At 35.8% G+C, this 19651-nt stretch overlaps 1 protein-coding gene across 10 annotated transcripts in view; it reads left to right on the forward strand.

The window, feature by feature from the left end:
- Positions 1–19651, forward strand: part of KDM4C (lysine demethylase 4C) — a 279152-nt gene that overhangs the window by 214546 nt on the left and 44955 nt on the right. Inside the window, exon 18 of one of the 10 annotated variants that reach the window (XR_011137825.1) lies at positions 10565–10699. The exons of the other annotated variants lie outside the window; for them this stretch is intronic. The gene's annotated coding sequence lies outside the window, so the exon portion shown is untranslated. The remainder of the gene's footprint in view (positions 1–10564; positions 10700–19651) is intronic. 10 annotated transcript variants of the gene reach the window in all.

The raw sequence follows: 19651 nt of genomic DNA on the forward strand, positions 1-19651 counted from the left end.
TTAGAATGTGTTCATTTCGAATGTGTTTTTTGGTGTAATTGCACATCAAAAATTTTTGTAGGAGGACATTCAGTTGAGAAAGTGATAGGTCATACTGAAGGGAAGAGGAAGACAAAGGGGCAGGAATTAGAACAGTCAAGACAGACATACCTTTGCCTGCTGACATAAGTATAGCAACTAGTAAGGATTAAATGTGTCCGTGCCCATCGTCAGCTCTTTTATATTTGCTGGAGCATCAGTCCCTTTATTGTCAGTTTGACTTATGAGATCCTAAAAATATATTCTTTGATATGAAAGCTTCCTTTTTTATTCTCAGTAAGTCATAGGTAGTTTTAAAGGAATCTTGACTATATTTACATTACATATATTATAACAAAATCAGCATCTTTCACCAATATAATTGGGCAATTATTTATCACTCTGTCATACTTGGGTTTCTCTCAGTGAGTTACGGTTGACTGTTTTACGGAGTTGATGTGTTTTGAGGAGAGAACTGCAAGTAAATGCTGAATGAATTATTTGGAAATAATTGGAAATAATTGGATTTCCAAATGGAAATAGCTGGAAACTAAGCACAATGAGAGTTTTTACCTTTCAGAGGTTGAAGTTTGGGTTTTAAATGCTTGGAGCCTGTTCTTTCTGCCATTTTCCTCTTTTAAAATTCTGAGCCTCAAGGCAATGCTGCAGTGATTCTTGGAACATTATTGTCAGAGCTGTTCCCTGAAGTGAAAAACATACAGTTCAGATTATAAGCTTTAGAAGCTGTCTACATGAACAGATATTAGTTTCCCTTTAGGAAGTGGACTGTTAATTGAAATAATATTTACGAGGACTTGCTGAAGAAAGAAGTAGGTTGAACTGCGCAGAAAATACTGTGAATTTGGAACAACCTAAGTTAACGTTGGCTTTAAAGAGCAAAGAGTGACTGCTGGATTGCTGCCAGCAATTACATTTTTTCCATTAGTGGAAATATTTCTCTGTGAGCTTTCTTTATATGCGGTTTCTAAGAAAAAGGATGAGAGAACTCTGCTGGAGATCGTTTTTATTACAGAAAAAATGGCACATTCTTTTAGAGACCACTATTTTGTCCCTCTTTGTTCACAGCGTAGTTCTTTTAATGGTCATTTTTTCCATCCGTCTGTTCTGTTTTGCATCCCATTGTTATGAGAAAAAGGTGTGGTCTTTTAAATAGCCACAACTTGAACTATACATTAGTTTTTAAAGTTACACAAAACAACAGAGACCAAAATTGTCTCTCTGAGGGCATGGCATATTTTCCTTTATATACGTAGTGGTGTGGGATCTTCTGGTAGGCATATTCAGTGCATTTGACTGTATGGTCTTCAGGAATGGCTGTATGTTGTTTTCATTACCAGCGAGCGCTGCATCTGACTTGTCAGCTGCGAACTAAAGCAGCTTACTTATTCTTTGCACCTTATCATATCAAGGCACTTGAAAAGCTGAGAGACTATATTGTCCGATTCTGACAAATATAAGTCATAATACTATGTGTCAACGTCATAGTGATGGCTCTGCAGCCTAGATCATCTTCTGATTTCTCCAGTAGCCTATATGTTACACAGTGACACGGTGTATGACAGAAAGAGCTTTTGGTGGACAGCTGGTGTAACATAACTCTCACATAAATTAGTGTTAAGTTCAAAAAACTAGCAATGAATTATTAACTTTGTGTTTCATATAATTTAGCTTCTTTATGAGACCTTGCACAGATAAAGGTGGTGGAAAATGTCCTAAACTCAATTTGAAAAAAAAAGGTATATTCTTCTGCTTTTTGGACATCAGAACAATAGATGAGATCTCTTTATGTACAAGTGTAATTTAACATGGCTGTAAATAAGCACCCATGGCAGACAGAACCTTTGTTTTAAAGACCTTCTTATCCTGGGAGTGAGTTCATACACATGAATCTTCTGCATGATGTCTCATTAATGTCTTCGCTTTAATAAAATTGTGGCTGTCTACCTTATCTTTTAATGCTAAGGCATTGTGCTAGCCATGGAAACAATAGCTGGAGGGAGTGGGACAAGTAGAAAGATTATTCATATTTCCTGATTCTGTATAACACTCAGCTAACCATCTGGTATATAGCTCATTGGTTTTCTTCTGATATGCTAAATATCAGTTCTTTAATGACAGAGGAACTACAGTCTTGCGTCAAGGGGCACTTCTGTGATCTTGGAGAACTTTCAGATCTATCTGGAGTAATAAGGCTTGAGTTACACCTTGTGAGCGGCCATTTTCTCTTATAGCAGAATTCTGATTCCTGGCTAATTCATTTTGCTGCTATAACACTTATTTGCAGCATAGGCTGTCGTCATTAGAGCTTCCTAAAGTGTACACTTTCCAGTTCAGCAACATGCCTTTATGACAGCCTTGTCTAACTGAAAAATACTGTGGTCTGTGAAAGATGCCTTTTAGGTTCCTATCATGCAAGCCTCTCATAACCTTAGGAATTTTCTGTTTGCAATACTTTGATCTGCTTCTTTTAACTAGTCATGGTGGAAATTATCTCATTATAGCAACTAGGAACTGCATAGCTTTTAAATACTGCAAAATTGCCACTCTGCTGGATGTGTCTTGTTAACTAATGGGAAACTTATACTTGTAGGACCTAAGCATTTGCTGAATATGTCACAGGAGAGATCTGCTATCCCTTAGTTCTACTCTCTCTTTTCATTTTCCCACATTTATCTCTAACCTTACACAGTTGCATTGCTTTTACATGAATGTAGACACATATATATATATATATATACACATATATTCTCATGCCTACCATTAACAGTCTGTAATATAGGAGTCTTTAATAGTCTTTAATATATTATATATATATAATATATATATAAAAAATATAATAGTGTCATTAATATATCTATCAGAGGCTTAACAGAATGTATGAAGTTAGGAAGACTTGACTCATGCTGTTCTTTGCACAGACAGATTGAATATCTGAATGATCTAGGGTCGTTTTTTTATGTCATTGACTTCCTACTGTTTCTGCTGTGAGAATGTAGAGTTTTTGCTCCAGATGATTTTTATGGTAACAAGTGCCTATTTTCCCTGCCCCTGCCATTTAATTTCAAGGTTGTATTTTTTTTTCTCTGTTCAGGTAAGTGATTTGAGGTGTCCTAACCTTCCGTTCTGTCTTAAATTCTTCAGTGGGAGATAATCTCTTATTGTAAGTTCATTTATCCAAATATACCTCAAAGACCTACCTTTTGGGATTTCTAAGTCTTTGTTTCCTCATCTCAGAGCAAGGAGATTCTGCATTCATAAAAGTCAAGAGGGCTTTGGTCACTTGCTGTCTCTTTCAGAGATTTGCTGTTGACTAGAAAACTACCCAAAAAGCTATATGAAAGCTCAGTTGTTTTTATAAATTTTAACATAAATATGCAGTACATTTACATTCCTTTGTTCCAGCCATAAGTTGTACTTGTTTTGGATTCCTACTCTTTAGCAGTTTTTTAGATTTTATTAAAACAAATATTTGCACATCTCTTAAATATACCAGTGTTCAATCTTTTTCTTTTAATAAGAGTATATACAGCTGTTCTGTTAATAAATTAAATGCTTGTTTTATTTAATTGATTTTTTCCAAAGTTCATGACAGCAGAGTGGGCAAGAGAGCTAGCAATTTGTATTCTACTGTATTTATCAGTACTGCACAGTTGCTTATTGTAACTAAGTGACACAACCTTACCACATTTTTTCTCTTCAGGTTTGGGGCTAGTTTCTGCTAGTTTGGTTGACAACACTCAGGAACATATAGAGTTTAAGAGGGTCTCTTATGTGTATCTTCAAAGCAGCACTAAACAGCAAATAGTTATGAGTGGTATTTGGTACTTTTCAAGAGTTTTATTCCATGTTTATATAGTTAAGTAATTGTGAGCAGCATGTAAGCAGGTGCCAGCGGAATACTGACTGAACATTGTGTAATGTACAGCTCTGCCATCCTAGATAGTTCCTAGTAAATTACAGACATCCGTTCCAGTATTGTCAGATATATGAGACTAAGGCCTTTCATGTTGATCTTAAAAAATAAAGAGAACAAAATAAAAGCTCGGAGATCGCAAGAGCAGGTAAGCGACACAGAAATAAAGGAAATAAATTAGATGTTATCTGTTGCCAATAGGTTACTTTAAAAGAGGAAGATTAAGTTCAAGACCCTTACTAAAGATGAGCATGATGAAAAAGTTAGAAAGCAGTCAACAGGAGCATGGATCAACCTTGGTAACGTTGGATAGATTTCATCTGCGCAAAGGGCAAGGCTGATAAAAACTGTTCTGCCTCCTCACCTTTTATTTTTTAATTGAAGATCAGAAAGCAGAGAATGAGCCCTCTCTCAGTACATAACTCTTAAACTGCAGAGTTTTTGTTTATGTATTGCATTTATTAACAATAAACAAAGCAGCAAACAGCTCAGTAGTTTTGACTATAATCCTTAATGTTGGAAAGGAAAGACTTAATAAGAGTGCAACCAAATGCTGCGTCCAAACAAAAGGGGAGAAGATGTTTAAAGTGAAGATACTAAGAGCAAAGATGAGTGTCCATACAGTTATTTGGGTGGCTGGCTACATCATTTTTAAGTAGTTCAGAAGCTTTTTCTAGGTCTTTCTCTCCGGTACAGCAAAATTTGAAGAGGAAGTAGCTATATCAAATAAGTTTGAATTCAGATTCAATTTCAAAAACTTTTAAAACTTTAAATATTTCTTAGTTTTCGTAATGGAACTAAGTATATTTCCATATTGATTGTTACTATGCATGTAAGTGTGATAAGTTGGGTTTTCTGCTATAATTGTGAGAACAGTTGTAGAAAAGGTAAGATGGAGGTCTTATGGTAATCTCTTGTGGTAATCTTGGTTTACTATTTTTCTCTAGCTATTTCAAATTCAAATTTAGGCAGCATTGTGTCCTGACTGCACCTAAAGACCCACTTCTCTTATTCTTCCCAATGATGTCTTTTTTGACCTGACTTATGACTGTGATTACCTGTGTTTAACAGAAGCTAGGTATATAAAAACACGTTTATTGTTTCCAGAGGATTTTATTGCTCAAAACTGCTTATATGTTGATGGCTATCTATTCAAAATCCATAAAAGAAAATACCCACATGTTTTGCTCTGCTTTTTGTGATTGTACAGTCACTCAGTGCTGTACTGTGCCTCCTGCATGGTACAGGAGGTAGCCGTTGCTTTAAAATTTCAATGGGCTGGAGTTAAATTTAACATATAGTAACTATTAGGTTCCAGATATTTCAAAGACCCTTGCAAATTGTTAAAGAGAATTAGTATTATGCGAGGGTGAACACTTGTATTGCATTTTATTTTGGTGTAGATCTTTTGTCACATATCTCAACATGGCATCGGAGAACATTTGAAGTAGTTATGAAGCAATGTGAACAGTATCTATAATATCTATAACTTGTTATCCATTGTACCAGGGCAAAGTTTTATGTGCAGAGTGTTGTAGGAATTTTTTGTGGAGTGTTTTTTTCCTTGCTTTTTTTGTTTTAAATGTATGCGTTCCAGCATGTTTATGTTGAAGGGCGAGGGGAAGAAATGTGAATAGTACATGCTTTGCACTGGAATTCAAAGTTGTTAAGTTCGCTGGTAACTGGTCCTCTAAAAGCTGTCTTCAGTGCTATCAGCTTTATTGTATGGTCGAAATTTCCACTGTTCTTAGGTTTATGCTGAGCTGACATTTTTTTCATCTGCTGATCCCAAGGCAGTAAAGGCTTTGGGTAGAATGATCTTAAACTTATATAGTTATTCCGTGGGGACCAGTCTAACGAAGAAGGAATGATGATAGTGTCCTCTGTTTTAGATATGTTTGAGAGCTCATTAGCAGCTCACTTAACAGTTTTTGGTCTTTACTGACAATAGAAAAATGCACTATGAGTCTGGGATTATCTTTAGAATTGTATAGATACTTGAGTTTATGCTCTCTTTTGTGAAAAGTTGTAGTGCTTCTTGGAGATATGGAATTAATTTTAAACTTTGCACAAATCATTATAGCAATACCATAATATTTAGTTTAGTTAATTAGAAATGTTCTTTCCAAATTCAGCCTTTTTTATAGGTATAGATGCTGCATTTTACAGTTAAGCAATAGTATTTATTTATTTCAATTGAACAGTTTTAAAGAACGTGATTTTCTTCATTGTAATTTCATGGTGGAGTGTTACTCTATAATAGTTGCAAATGTGCATAATAGTTACAAAAGTTCTCCAGAGCTGATTTATAACTCAGTAGGGAGGTTTTAGAGTGCAGCACCCAAGAGCTGTTGCTTGACTGTCTGAATTCTGTGTTTCTTACCATGTGAAGAAATTGCTTCTTATCTAAACGCATAGCTTCAAACTTACTAAATAGCAAATCTCAAGCAGCTAACTTGAAAAGAGAAAGATCTTTTGGTCTAAACAAAGTGATAATTTGTTGTTTTTAATAAAAGTCTTACTACAATGCTTGATCACAATGTAAGTGTAATATTTCCTGTGCTGTTAAAAGGGTTTATTTATCTAGTATCTTAAAGTGACTGAAAGACATTAAACTTTTTCTCTAAAGATTTTATGATAAAGTCAGTACAGTGGTCGTGAAAGACACTGGGTCAGATTTGAAATACTGCATTTATCTAGTAGTCATGCAAGTTGTGTCTTTGGAGAGGCTCTCAAGGCAAGCTTTTCCACCTGTCCATACATCTCACCTCTTCAAGCATTTTTGGATTAGCTTTAGTGTTGTTCAGATAATACTTACAGGGGGAAACTGGAAGTGTGGCCTTCACATTAGGATACAATCGAGTGCTTGCTTACTAGCACTTGGAGAGGTCCCCTCCCTGGGCTGGAATGCTTAAGTCTCCGTGATCTGCCGCTGTGTCAGTGCCATGGGCTGATGTTCCCAGAACGGTCTGGGATTTTTTTTGAAGTGATCTGAACATTTCCACCAGCGGGTGTGGAATCTGTAGACAGGCCACACTTACCTGGTTATGTACAAGATGTAGATGCATTGCGTTAGGTGTCTTCACCTGCGTGGGTGTCCCCACACTTCCACAAACTTCTACTGCACAGCAACCCATACTGACTAGCTATTAGCAACGCAGGTTGCTTTGCTAATGTTCTTGAATCTTAACCATTTTGTACTGGCTGTTATTTGTCTTGTATAGAGCTATGCATAAATTTTGCCCTGAGAAACATAGTTAGCTGTTGTACCTGCTGAGGTTCTTAGAGCTCTTTGGGATTGCAGCTCTCTGCCTATTTGGAGTCATTTGCAGAATTAGAGAGAGATCTGCGGCAAAAATCCCTAAAAGGCAAAAATTATGCCATCGGTGCTAAAATTTTAATACAAGTGTTCTCAATGGTGATACCTCTATCTCTACATTTACTGTAAATGAAAGAAAAATGTCTAACTTGAAGCTTTAGGCCTACATCAACCTTAAGTACTTGGTACAACAGCTCCTTTGTGGACACATTTAAATGGCGTAAAGTCCATAAGAATCTCTGAGGGTAGTATTGGTTTTCTGAGTGTGGCTCTTATATATTGTTTAGACTGTCTAAGCCTCTTGGTTAGGTCTCTGTGGAGGCCTTCAGCCAGGCAAGAGAAAGCATCGTATTTGAATCTGCAGTGGAATGTAGACTGGCTTAAATATAGCATACAGCGTCTAAATCCTAAACAATTTCCACCCATGCAGACCTTTCTTTTTCTAAGCTGTTGTCTTAATTTTTTTGAGGATTTGACTTGGCGTTTCAAAACAGTTACCATTAGAAGAATGTAGAAAGCAGTTTTTTGACTCCTAAGAATTGTCAAGATATCAAAAGATGTTCTTGCCTGAAATTGAACCAAGATGAAACCTTGAAGAAGAGATTGATAATTCAGAACTCATTACCTATCAGCAAGATCAAAAATTACTTCTCAATCATTTTGAAATTATTTATTTAAATTTTGAGCCTGGTTTTTTCATTTTTCCTTAATATAAGGTAATCTTTCAATAGACAATACCACTTTGCAATACAGAAGCTTAGAAACAGTAAAGGGGAAAGTTTAGCCATATTAAAACCTTTAATATTTGAAGCTAATGAGTAATACTGTTTAAAAAACTCTGACAGTATACACGGACTTTGATTAAATTTAGGCTTTAAAGGAAAGGGAGATTTTGACTCATATAGTGATTGAACTTCTTGAAGAATGTTCTGATAGGAATAAAGTGTACAGACAAGCCTGCTGGTATTATGCTAGCGCTCATACGGTTCTTGAAAGTGGTCCTGTTGCAATAATTGCTTTTCAGAATGGAAGACAGGACTCAAAAACCTGGAAAGTTACTTGCTATCCCATTTTTAATTCAAAGCATTAATTAAGACTGACCCTTTTTGTAGTTTTAGTTATGACTGAAAAAATCTGTTTAAAAATGTTGTTTATTTTTCTAGAACATTTGGACCAGCTCTGAATTACTGAACAAATCATAAACTCCTGGAACTGATCCATCTGCTTTCTATATCCACTGAGTCCTATTTTATTGACAATGACTACTTTTGGCTTTTCAGCCTTGGTTTAAATGGGAGACCAAAATTGTAGTGGAGGAGGTTGACAATTACCTTTCAACTTCTTGGTGATTATTTTTAATAAAAGGAATGTTGGAGTCGTAGATATAGTGTAATTTTAATGAAATAATGAGCTTCCTGACGACTGCAGGCTGAGCTTTGTCTGATTTCTGCAGTGATGAATTGACATGTCAAACATTGCAATCTAGCCTGGTGAAATATTTTGCTGTGAAAGTTTAATTTTCACTCTTTATTTATGAAAGCAGTAGTACTGTCACAACATGTTAGCGTACAAGTGCCATTTTGCGTGATTTATTTTAATGAATGTCAGTTGTTGATGTTTAGTGATTTTTGACCCATATTTAATGCTAAAAACTCTTAAGTGTTGTGAAATATAATGAGTTTTCCGTTATTATTTTTTCTTAAATCAACACACTACATGTTCCAGTTGTGTCCCATCTCAAAAGCTGCAGTGGTAGTTCGCTAGAGATACTGGGACTAGAGAGTTTTATTCTGCTTTTTGTGAAATCTCTTCTGGAGAGACCTGATACTTAATAATTGCAAATATAAAATTCTTTAAAAATACCCATTCTCTGAGTAGCTGCTCTGAAGAATCTATAAAAATGCTTTTTTCTAGGACACCCTATTAATTCATACACATTTGGGACTGAACAATACAGCACATTGCTTCTGTACAGCAAAAGTAGCCTTAAAAAGGAGGTATCATCTGTACTTGCAATTCAGCAATTTAAAGATGTAATATATATGGCTGAGTGAGATTAAAATTGAGGATTTAGTAAACTCGTAAGGGAGCAGTTTAGTTAGGCTCATGTTATAAATGAAATCTTTTAAACCTATGATTTAAAAAAAATCTAGAAATCTTGCTACAAATGACATGTATGTATTACATTTTGCTCGTTTCAATACCATGTTTTTAGTAACAGTTTTAGCACTGATAATTGATTAATAAACATCATTAAAAGATCTGCAAGGCTGTCACTCATTTTTGTGGTTCTGCTAAAACTGTAAACTTTGAAAATGTTGGAATGAAAACTCTCAGAAAACTACCTTCTTATGTCTGAATTAATACAATCTTAATGTGTCCTATTTAAAATTCAGTAGACATGCTGCTGTCTTAGAAAAAGTAGAAAGAATTTTTTTAAAGATTCTAAAATGTGATATTAAAGATTTTTTACTTTTATCCTTATACGATCATGACTACAACAACATAACTATTATAGTAAATATGAATTATTTAATCCATGCAGTGAGCTGCCACGCGGGAACTTTCAACATATAAATTTAGCAGTAATTTGACTGTTAAAGCATGTGTTTTGAATAGAAAGACCATAGATTCCTGGCTTTCCTACATGCTTCCTGTAAGATATTTGATTTTCATTTTTCTTATATTTCTTCCACTGTCCTTAAAATGTGTTATCGTTATGCTGTATATTAAGTTGTCATTATTTTGTATCCGCAGCTGAAGACAAAACTAAAGACGAAGCATTATTATGATTCATTGCTTCCTGTATATCCATACATGCATAAATTGTTATTGTTATTATACATGCAGATTGTTAATAGCAGCTATTTCAATTTTGCACAATAATGTTTTCCTAGATTCTTAAGGTTCTTGCAATCATTAAAATTTCAATCGTAAAAGTAAAAGGGAAATCCCTCTCTGCTTAACAGAAAAAAATCAGTAGCAAAAGAAGAAAACAACAAAAAAATTCCTTCTACATCTTTGCTTCTAACAGTGACTTACCTTTTAAGTAACTCTGCCTTATGCATGGGATAGGCAATGTAGCATGCCTTTTAGGTATCTCTGGTGTGGGTTAATTCAGAAAAATCCTCATTTTGATCCATAAAGTCCATAATATCTTAGGACCTCTCCATAGTGGTACCTGTACCAAGTGGTAAACTTGAAATTCCTGCAACGTGTGGCTGTATGTGCTACCATTTTGTGATACCTGGATATTGATTACTTTTGAAAAATCTGTTTTTTGTTTGTGTAAGAGATTTCCTCCTGGAAGATCATGAATAATACCATTGTGAGAGAAGTTAGAATCCCCACATGGAATTTCCCCGAGACTCTGGTACCTGTCTTACACCTGTCTTCAGTACCCATCTTCAGTCCTGCAGCTCCAACAGGTATCTGTAGATTAGTATTTTAGTTTGGGTTAGGAGTGCACTCTACAGAGAGAGAGAGGGAGAAAGAGGAGCGAGAGAGCGAGAAAAGGGAACAAGGAAAGGAGAAAGAAGTGAAGGAGGGAAGGAAGGAAGGGAAAAAGAAAGGATGAGAGGAAGGAAGGATAAATGGTCAGAAACTTTTCAGACCTGTCCCAGTGCTAAAAATCTGGAATTCTGGTCATAATTTGAAACTGAAATACTCAGTGAAGTAAAATGTGATGCAGAGCAGCGGTCAGATACAGGCTATTACTCAGACAAAACCTCTCTTGCAGTATGTAAAGGACAATTATGGTACAAATTCTTATTGTCAGCTGAGAAGGAATATGCGGTTTATGTGTCTGATATATCTGTGCAGTTCATGGAATCTTCAAAAAATTGGTGATACTTAAAATGTGCAATGTGGTAGAATAATAGCTGTTTTGCCTTTGCTGGGGTTCACACCAGTGGTTCTTAGGAATTACGTGCCCTTTACCTAGAAAAATAAGCTTTTGTTAATGGTATAAATGAATGCTGAGCATGATTGGAATTCTCACAAATGCAAACCTGACAATTTCTTGCAGCCATCCGGGAACTAGGATGTGATGTATGGTATAGTTGTCTCAATTTTAATAGAACTCTTACAGAGTAACTCTGAAACACTTCTCTATTTTTTTGTTGGCCTGCATGATTATGCTAAAATAGCTAATGCTCTTGCCATAACCATGCTGCTTCCTTCCCCTGTGTGAAAATCTGAATCTGAATGATGTCCCTCACCTTTCATGTTTCTGCCATGGAATATAATATGCAGTCGGTAGAGATAATGCAGAAAAGTCTTGCAGCTTCAGCAGTGTGTGCAACTCATGTTACTGAATTGTAAGGAAAAAGGATCGTCACTGTGAATAATTTTTGTACCTCAGAGTTCTTAATACTTCAGGAGAATTATTATGTCATGCAGTTTCAATTAGCAGATCAAAACAAAAGACTTAATTGACTTCCATACACCTGGAGCTGCTGCCTTCTGACTTGCTTGTGATGCAGGTGATAGATTTGCATAATGGACGTTATTGCAGTTTTTTGGTGTATTTGTAGACCTACTAAGAAAAATAATATTTGTGAATCATTCTTTTTTCAAGCAAAATTTTCAGTTTGTTGTGGAGTATATTTCCTGCAATGACCAGCATTTTCATAATGCTCAAAGGATTGTTTCCCGCTTCATTATTACGATGCAGCCCTTGTAATGTCATTATTACATCCCAGTTTATACTGTGTTAGCATTTTTACGTAATTGTTATTAGCATTCCTTTGTATTTTTAAAATAAACCAACTGAATGGAAGTAAATTAAATAGGAAAACCATACTATGAAATAACAAAGAAAAAAGATAGTATGAATAAAAAACAGAACAGATATAAATACTGGTATTATTAAAAATAATGGCACTGCCCAAAGAACGTTCAGCTTCAAAATGCTAGATGAATTACACCTCATAACAGTGCTCCCTGTGAACATTACCAAAATGATTTTGAAAAAATTATTTTTGAAAGAAGATTTTGCTCACTCGCAATTTGGTCTCACTTCAAGTAGGAATAAGCTTTTAAAATTTTGATCACAAAATAACAGGTTCTGAACTTGCAGGTCTTTTCATGGTGAATTTGCCAGATATGCACACCCTGGGAGCTCAAAATGCGAAGTAACTTAGATGGATATGAAATAGGCAAACTACCAGCAGAGCTTTATCACAATCGTACTGCATGTACAGAGCTTAAAAGTCTGGATGAGTGGTAGCATAGCATGTCATTAGGAACGCCAGATAACCAACAGAAATTTCAGATGTCCTCTCTTAAATGTTTAACTCACTTGTCCTGAATAAAAAAGCCATAAAGGAGAATGACTCATGTAAACATCTACATATTTCTGGGTACTCTTCAGGTTACAGCACAGACAAGAACTCCAAGCCAGAATGACACAAGGGAAGTAGGGAACTTTATGCCGTAAAACCAGGATGATGTTGCAGAACCAAGTTACGTTATCTGATTTTTTGCACCCAGCAGTGCAAACCTACCAAGACAAGTCCTGGAACGTGAGATACGAGTTTATTGCTGAAGTTGTAGCTCAACCATAGCATCTAAATGTTGCTTCTGCATGATACATTTTTGTTTTTTTATACAATTTAAAGGTGAATGCCTTCAATAATAAATTTCAATGCCATTATTTTCAGTAACACCAGTATTGATCTGTTCTGTGTCTTGTCCATAGTATCTTTTTGTTTTCCTGTTTCTTTTCTTTCTATTTTATTAGTTTGTATGTTGAAGTCTTCCGCTGACCCTATATAGCATTTATTTTACTTGCGCAGTCTCATATTTCCTCTTCCCTTTCAGAGACATGCCCAGTCCATGTTCCCTTACAGCAGATAGTACAGATATGCTAATCTAAAATTTGCAGGAGCCCTGGTCTTTGAAACAGTAGCATTTCGCACTTCAAAGATCATGAAACCCCTCATATATGGTTTATATTCAATTCACATACTTACAGAATTTTTATTGTGGTGGTATTCATAACTTTTGCCAATGAGCTTTCTTTCAAAACTGTCTGCAGTGAAATGCTTTCTTTACGTTAAGAAGCCCTTGAATTTCAGAGGTGTTGTAAGAAAGTAGAAAGGTAGATTGGTTTTTCAAGCTGTTAATATGGCAGTCCTTTAAAAACAGATTATAAATATTGGTGCATAAGTTTTGCTTTTGTTCACCATAAGAATGTTTTCCAAATTATAACTTTCTTTTTAGATATGTTACTATATATTAATTAGAGACTTTGGCATTAAATGAAATATGATTAACAACAAAAAGCCACATTTAATAAATTTCTCCATCTCTTCTTAAGCTATGTGGATTTTGTGTTCTATGAGATACTATATTAGCATGATTTTGGAATGGAATTAAAATACTGTTTCCAAAGGTAGAACTGTAAGATAATGTCAGTGGATTTCTTTGTGAACTGTATCGCTCTGTAAGTTAATTATATTTCCTAAATTTTATAATTATAATGGCAGGACAGAAGAATCCTCTGAAATAGCCATTGCACAAATTCTTAAGAGTAGCTTTGCAAATAGCTCACTGTTCAAACATGTAGAATACACTTAACATATGAGGGGCATAGGGAAATTAGGCTGCTTTCGTCTGATTCACATTGCAAGTCAGTAGCATAGCCTTCAAATCAATGAAGAGCCAATTTTGGATAACGCTGCTTCTCAAAATGGAACACATTCAAACAGGGGAGTGATTTGAATTATTTCAGAGATGTATTATGTCAATATCACAATTGCCTTATGACTTGTCTAAATCTTAATACCTTTTGCAAATTATAATTGCAGTAGGAAGGGAGGACTTTCAACTTTTAGAGGGAGGAAAAAGAGAACAGAAGGAGAAAATCCTGGTCAATGTGGGAGCAGTAAGGTAATTATACTGGAATAGCTCTTTGTAGTTTGGAAGTAAGACTTGTAGTCTCTCAGGGTTGACTAGAACGAGCACATCCTAGCTCTGATCCTGAAATAGAAGCTGAAGTAGTTGCCCCTAAAATAAAGAAGTGCATATTAAATCCATTTGGATTCAAGCCAACCAAAGCAGTCTATAGATTAGGGCTTAGGTGTTGGCCTCCATTTATGATTATAAGTAGGAGTCCGTTAGCCTTATACTGAGACCCTTCTGTCCCAAGTTTTCTGTGGACTTTTCCATACCAGTACCTAGTGGGGTCTTTGAAAGCAAATCTGCAGCAGAACAGAGCAGCAGAAGCAGATGACTCAGCCCCAGCTTAGTTAGAAAGCTAGGGAAATAAGTTTTGGTTGCTCTTCCTGCATAGTTGCATCCAAGAGTCTCAGGCCTGATCTCCAGGAAACAGTAAAAATTCAGAGCGCGGAAAACTGAGAGCTAGTGCTGTCTCTAACATTAATGCTTGGAGCACCCTCCACCACAGCAGGTAGAGTTTTCTTACCATAGTGTCTCTTCTTTGGCTGCATGCTGGTATCAGCACTATTCCTTCTGTGAGGAACCCATTCTGTTTTTTCTGTCTGCTTTCCAGTAGCAACCATTGCTGACTCGTCTTTTCGTTCTTTAGGTGAGATGCAGTTTCTTCATCCTTTCACTTTCCCCTGTAGTGTGTACCCCCAGGAGGTAGCTGGCACCTAAGCAGTTACCTGAGCAGTCCTGAAAAAGAAAAAGTTCTTCCTCTTCCAAGCACCCAACCTTCTATTTTTCCAACTTTTATTTTGCTTAGAATCAGTGGGACAGATACCAACAAACTCTCAACACATCTCAGGGCATCATGTGTCCCTATGTGAATATGCAGCTATTGTATATATGGATGGATTCTTTCATTATGTTTAATGCAAGGAAATGTCTGTATCTTTGAAAAGCACAACTGAAAGGTTTGTAATAGAAATATATGAACTATCCCTTTTAGGTATGTCCCAGCTACCTGTAGCCCAACTGACAGTAACAGCATTTACTGTGTGATTGTGTGGGTGAAGTAAAACCCAACGCAAGCTCTGTTTCCTTCCAATGAATGGACTGCTTGTATGGAAAAGATTTCACAAAGCATTAAACATCTTTTAGGATGAAGAGATGCACTAACTTGGATGTTGTACTTTTTTTGCTGCTCTTGGATGTGCAAAAAAATAAGGACTGCTGAACCTAAAGCAGAAATTTTTCTTTTCTAAAACTTTGTACCAGTAGCGCATGCTGCAGAACATCTATCAAAAAGTGGGGTGAATCAAGAGAAAACACTGTAGGCTGTAGCTATTCAGTCAAAAGTTAATGAGTGTTAGAAGTTTCTTATTTGGATATCTGAATCCCTACCTTTTCAAATCTTTGAATATATCAAAAGTTAATTTTTAGATTTCTTATTATCTTATAAAAAGAATTTGATGATTGGAGAAAATTGTGTTAAAGCTTTTGTAATCGAACAGGCCTTAGATTGTGCTAGGCTCTGTCTAAACCTGAGAATAAATGTGTGCTTCTGAACTCCAGTGTACAAATCTGCTCTACAGCTACAGTTTGAATCCATTCTCTCCTGGACTCTGTCCAAGTCCAGGTGCTAAATTATTGAGGAAGCAGGGTCTAGAGTGAGTTGCGTCATGTGTTTTTTCAGAAATAGCCATACTGTCCTTTTAAGGCATGGTTTTAACCATTTCTAGGATATTCCATTCCGTTTGAATAACTTGTTTCTATCAGTCAGTGAAATCAGTCATTTGTTCTCCACAAGGGACAGAAAATTTACAGAATTGTACCTAGATTCAAAATGAACTGATTTACCAAATGTAAAAACTTATTCATTATGTAAAATCTTATTCACTTGATGTTCAATGGATATTTGCAGGCATATTTCGTTGTCCAAAGTTTGAAAATAGGTTTACTAGTCTGGAAATGAATGAGTATGACATTTACATTCATCAGTGAAGAGAACAAATTAACTGAAGACAAAACAAAACACTTAACTCTTCAAATAATCTCCGTCTTGTTAAAACAAAAGAAGCGTGTTCCTTTTGCTTCAGTATTCTGTTCAAAGCATTCTGTTTTCACAAGAAACTGTTTTGCTAGAAATCTGCTGTGGCAGAAAACAGCATTATGAATTTGAATAGATGTACTGGCTCACTGGGTTACAGACAGACACCTGGGGTCCTGCATTAGACTTGCAGAAAATATGAAAATATTACAGATGAAAAGGGATAGGTGGAAAGTAGAGGAGCGTGCATTTTCAGGTTCTCTAATTAACAACCTCTTGGTGATATAGGTAGTTTCTTCTTTTCCATTCTCTTATCTTATGGATTAAAACATACAGATGGTTCTTGTTTCAATGCATTGCTCTGTAGGGGTTGAATACTGAAGTTTTACCTTAGAGGTCTTCCTGAAGAAGAGAATTATCTACTGCTGATGTCACAGCACTTGTAAGGAATCTGATATAATAATCCGCTTCTAATCAAATAATTTTAATTTTATCTTTGAATTCACCTCCTGAGACACAATTTACGTTTGTCCTCATTTTTAAAGCACAGATAAAGTTATTCTTGACCCTTCTCATTGGCACATTAATCACATTAATCACATCAATCCTAATTAATCATCATGAATAATCATATTGCTGTTTCTGTGTATTGACACTCTTTTGAAAATAATAATTATGGATGTCCTTGTTTGAGGCTCCACACTTCAAGTTGTAATGTTTTTGTGGCTGGTTTTATTGTTTTCTATTTTATCCTGGTATGTAACTTAAAGCACACACTGCAAAATCAGGAGTATTCCCAAATGCAAGTGCTGATTATGTGACGGTCTGAATAATTTGTGTTACCAAAGTCCTGGCAACATGCCTTTCATGTGAATGCTTAGGCAGTGTTAGTATGCGCATAACAAACCTTGCCAGATCTAAGAATAATAATAATATATATATTGCAATAGCATAATGGTAACACACTTATTGGAATAGTCAGGAAGCACTGCAAATGCAGAAAGTCATCTTTTAAGACTCACAGTTCACTTGCCTGCTCTAACATTTGTCAGACCTTTTGTAGAGAGCTATGCTGCTATGTTGTAGTTATTTCCTGTTCTAACATCTAGGTAGGGTACCTTTACCATGTACTTATTTTACTTAAGATTGGAGTCACTAAGCAATTTGGACTTAATTTGTAACTAAACATCCAAGCTGCATTTAGAGATGTCCCTTCTACCAATTGTATCTTCCACAGGTATTTTGGTAAAACATAGGTCTTCTCTTGATTGGACGGTGTTCTCCTACCAAGTAACCACTCCAATTCCACTGCAGTAAATGAGTGCGAAACTAAATAGGAAGAGGTTCTTTATACTGGACGAAAACTTGCTGATGTGTAATTCAGTGCACTTCCTCATGCAGCATGGAAAAATGAGAGTATAAGCACCCCTATACTTATTTAAAATCAATGGTGTTGGTTATGTCTGTTTTTTGTGGTAGGAAAGCATTCCATCTTAATTTCTGTTATAAAAATGATATACTGTTGTACTGGATGTATTTGCTACACATTACTTTTTCCTCATATTTGCTGATTTGAAAAATCAGCGAAGATTAATGCAGAGAAGTTATATCCAGTTATGGGAAAAGCAGCATCATTTGTCTCTAACATACAGCAAGGAACAAAAGTAATGCCCAGCAAATGTATGATGAACCACATTTATTTTAAGTTCTGTATTTCTACAGTATGTAAATGCAAGTGGCTTAGCGAGAGCGTTCAAATACATACAGTCTTCTTTTCACTAGTAAGAGCTCACAATAATCTCTTTATTACACCAGTTGCATCTCTGTCCTTGGTCTCCTGGTAGATAATACTGCAAAACCCACTCAGCATGGGGAGACTATTAGACTTATGAACTAACTTGACCATGCATAGAAATTACCTAAACAAATATGATCAACTGAAAGTGGTCTGAACGTTGCATAAACGAATGCCCAGGCATACGTTCCCCCACCAGTGTTAATTTTAAGTAGTGACTCTTACACCAGAAAGGTGTATCTTCACTTTCGGTTACCGTATGGTATACTAGTTTAAATGACAATAGCTTGATTAGGTATTTACAACCACTTTAATAGTCATTGAGTAAAGAGCTTCCAGTAAATTATAATTTTGTTCTTAGACTACTTTCCCGCATCTTCTAATGGGAAAAATGGCTGCTCTGCATCCTAGCATCTCTTTCAGCAGTTTAGGAGTATGTTTGAAGGAACCAACAGAAGTTCAGTTAGAGAAAATACAGCTAAGGGGAAAGAAATTTCTCAAGCTGTTGGCTTTTAAATAAGGAATTGATAAAGGATTTCTGCATGTATGCACATATATTCATGTTGTTTTGGCAAATGATAGAACTGAGTTACGTATTTTAAAATGTGATCATGTGACATTGAAAATGTATTTTGAATTAAAAAGTTGCTAGAGTTGATTCACTTGCTAGGTCTTCACTGTTTCTTCAACTTATTCTTGTTTTTGTGTATCTTACAAAACATGAAGGCCATTCAGTTGAAGGACCAGGATTACTAATTTTCCTCATATTGCTGTTGATAGTTGATGGAACAGTAATGGCAGAAAGAGGAATTCCCAGTGAAAGCAAAGTTCCTCTCTGGGTTAAAAGATGTTAGGTCTGTGCTTGTAGATAAATGCAGTGAGAAAGATTGAGGTTGAGATTAACTCGGTTAATGAAAAGGGTATGTTACAGATAAAAATTAGTCGAGGAACATTTCTGGAAATGATCATTTCAAACCTTGTGACCTTAAATGTGTTCTTTCAGAAATGTGTTAAACAAAATGAAGGAAGCTAATGACTGTCTGGAACTCATTTGCAAACCACTTAGTAAACTCTATCTGTTTATTGTGTGGAGTGCACTGTAGTAAGTATCAGGAGAGGTCTGTTGTTAGGTGTAAAAGATAGTGTTAAAACTTGCTAAAACTTACGTGTTTATAGGGTAATTTGAAATTAGAAAGGGTGGATTATTAAATTTATACAAAAAATTGGACAAACCTAAAACAAATGCATTTCCTTACTTGTCAGCAACACAGCGTAATTGAACATGCCTGCTGTGGACAAATCATAGATAAATAGCTGGTGTCATATATAAGTAGCTTGCTGTGAAGCACCCTCTTAGCTTGTCCACTTTCAGTGCAATAAAATGCAGCTAATTAAACTGATGCAGTCTATTCTCATAAAGTCTCATGGCGTCGTTCAGCTGGTCGTGCTTTTGGCAGAGGAAATGTGACAGCCGTGGCAATAGAGGTTTTCACGCTGTATTAATTCTCTAGAACTCAGTTCCTTTTGTCCAGTGCATTACCATGATCCCGGAATGCACTGTCTAGGAATGCACAAACATTTTTCGGTAAAGTAATTTTGTTCAAACCAGATGTTTGCCTGATTGCTGGTAGCTAAACTCATCAGCAC

This window comes from Struthio camelus, chromosome Z (assembly GCF_040807025.1).
Source record: "Struthio camelus isolate bStrCam1 chromosome Z, bStrCam1.hap1, whole genome shotgun sequence".
Taxonomy (NCBI): domain Eukaryota; kingdom Metazoa; phylum Chordata; class Aves; order Struthioniformes; family Struthionidae; genus Struthio; species Struthio camelus.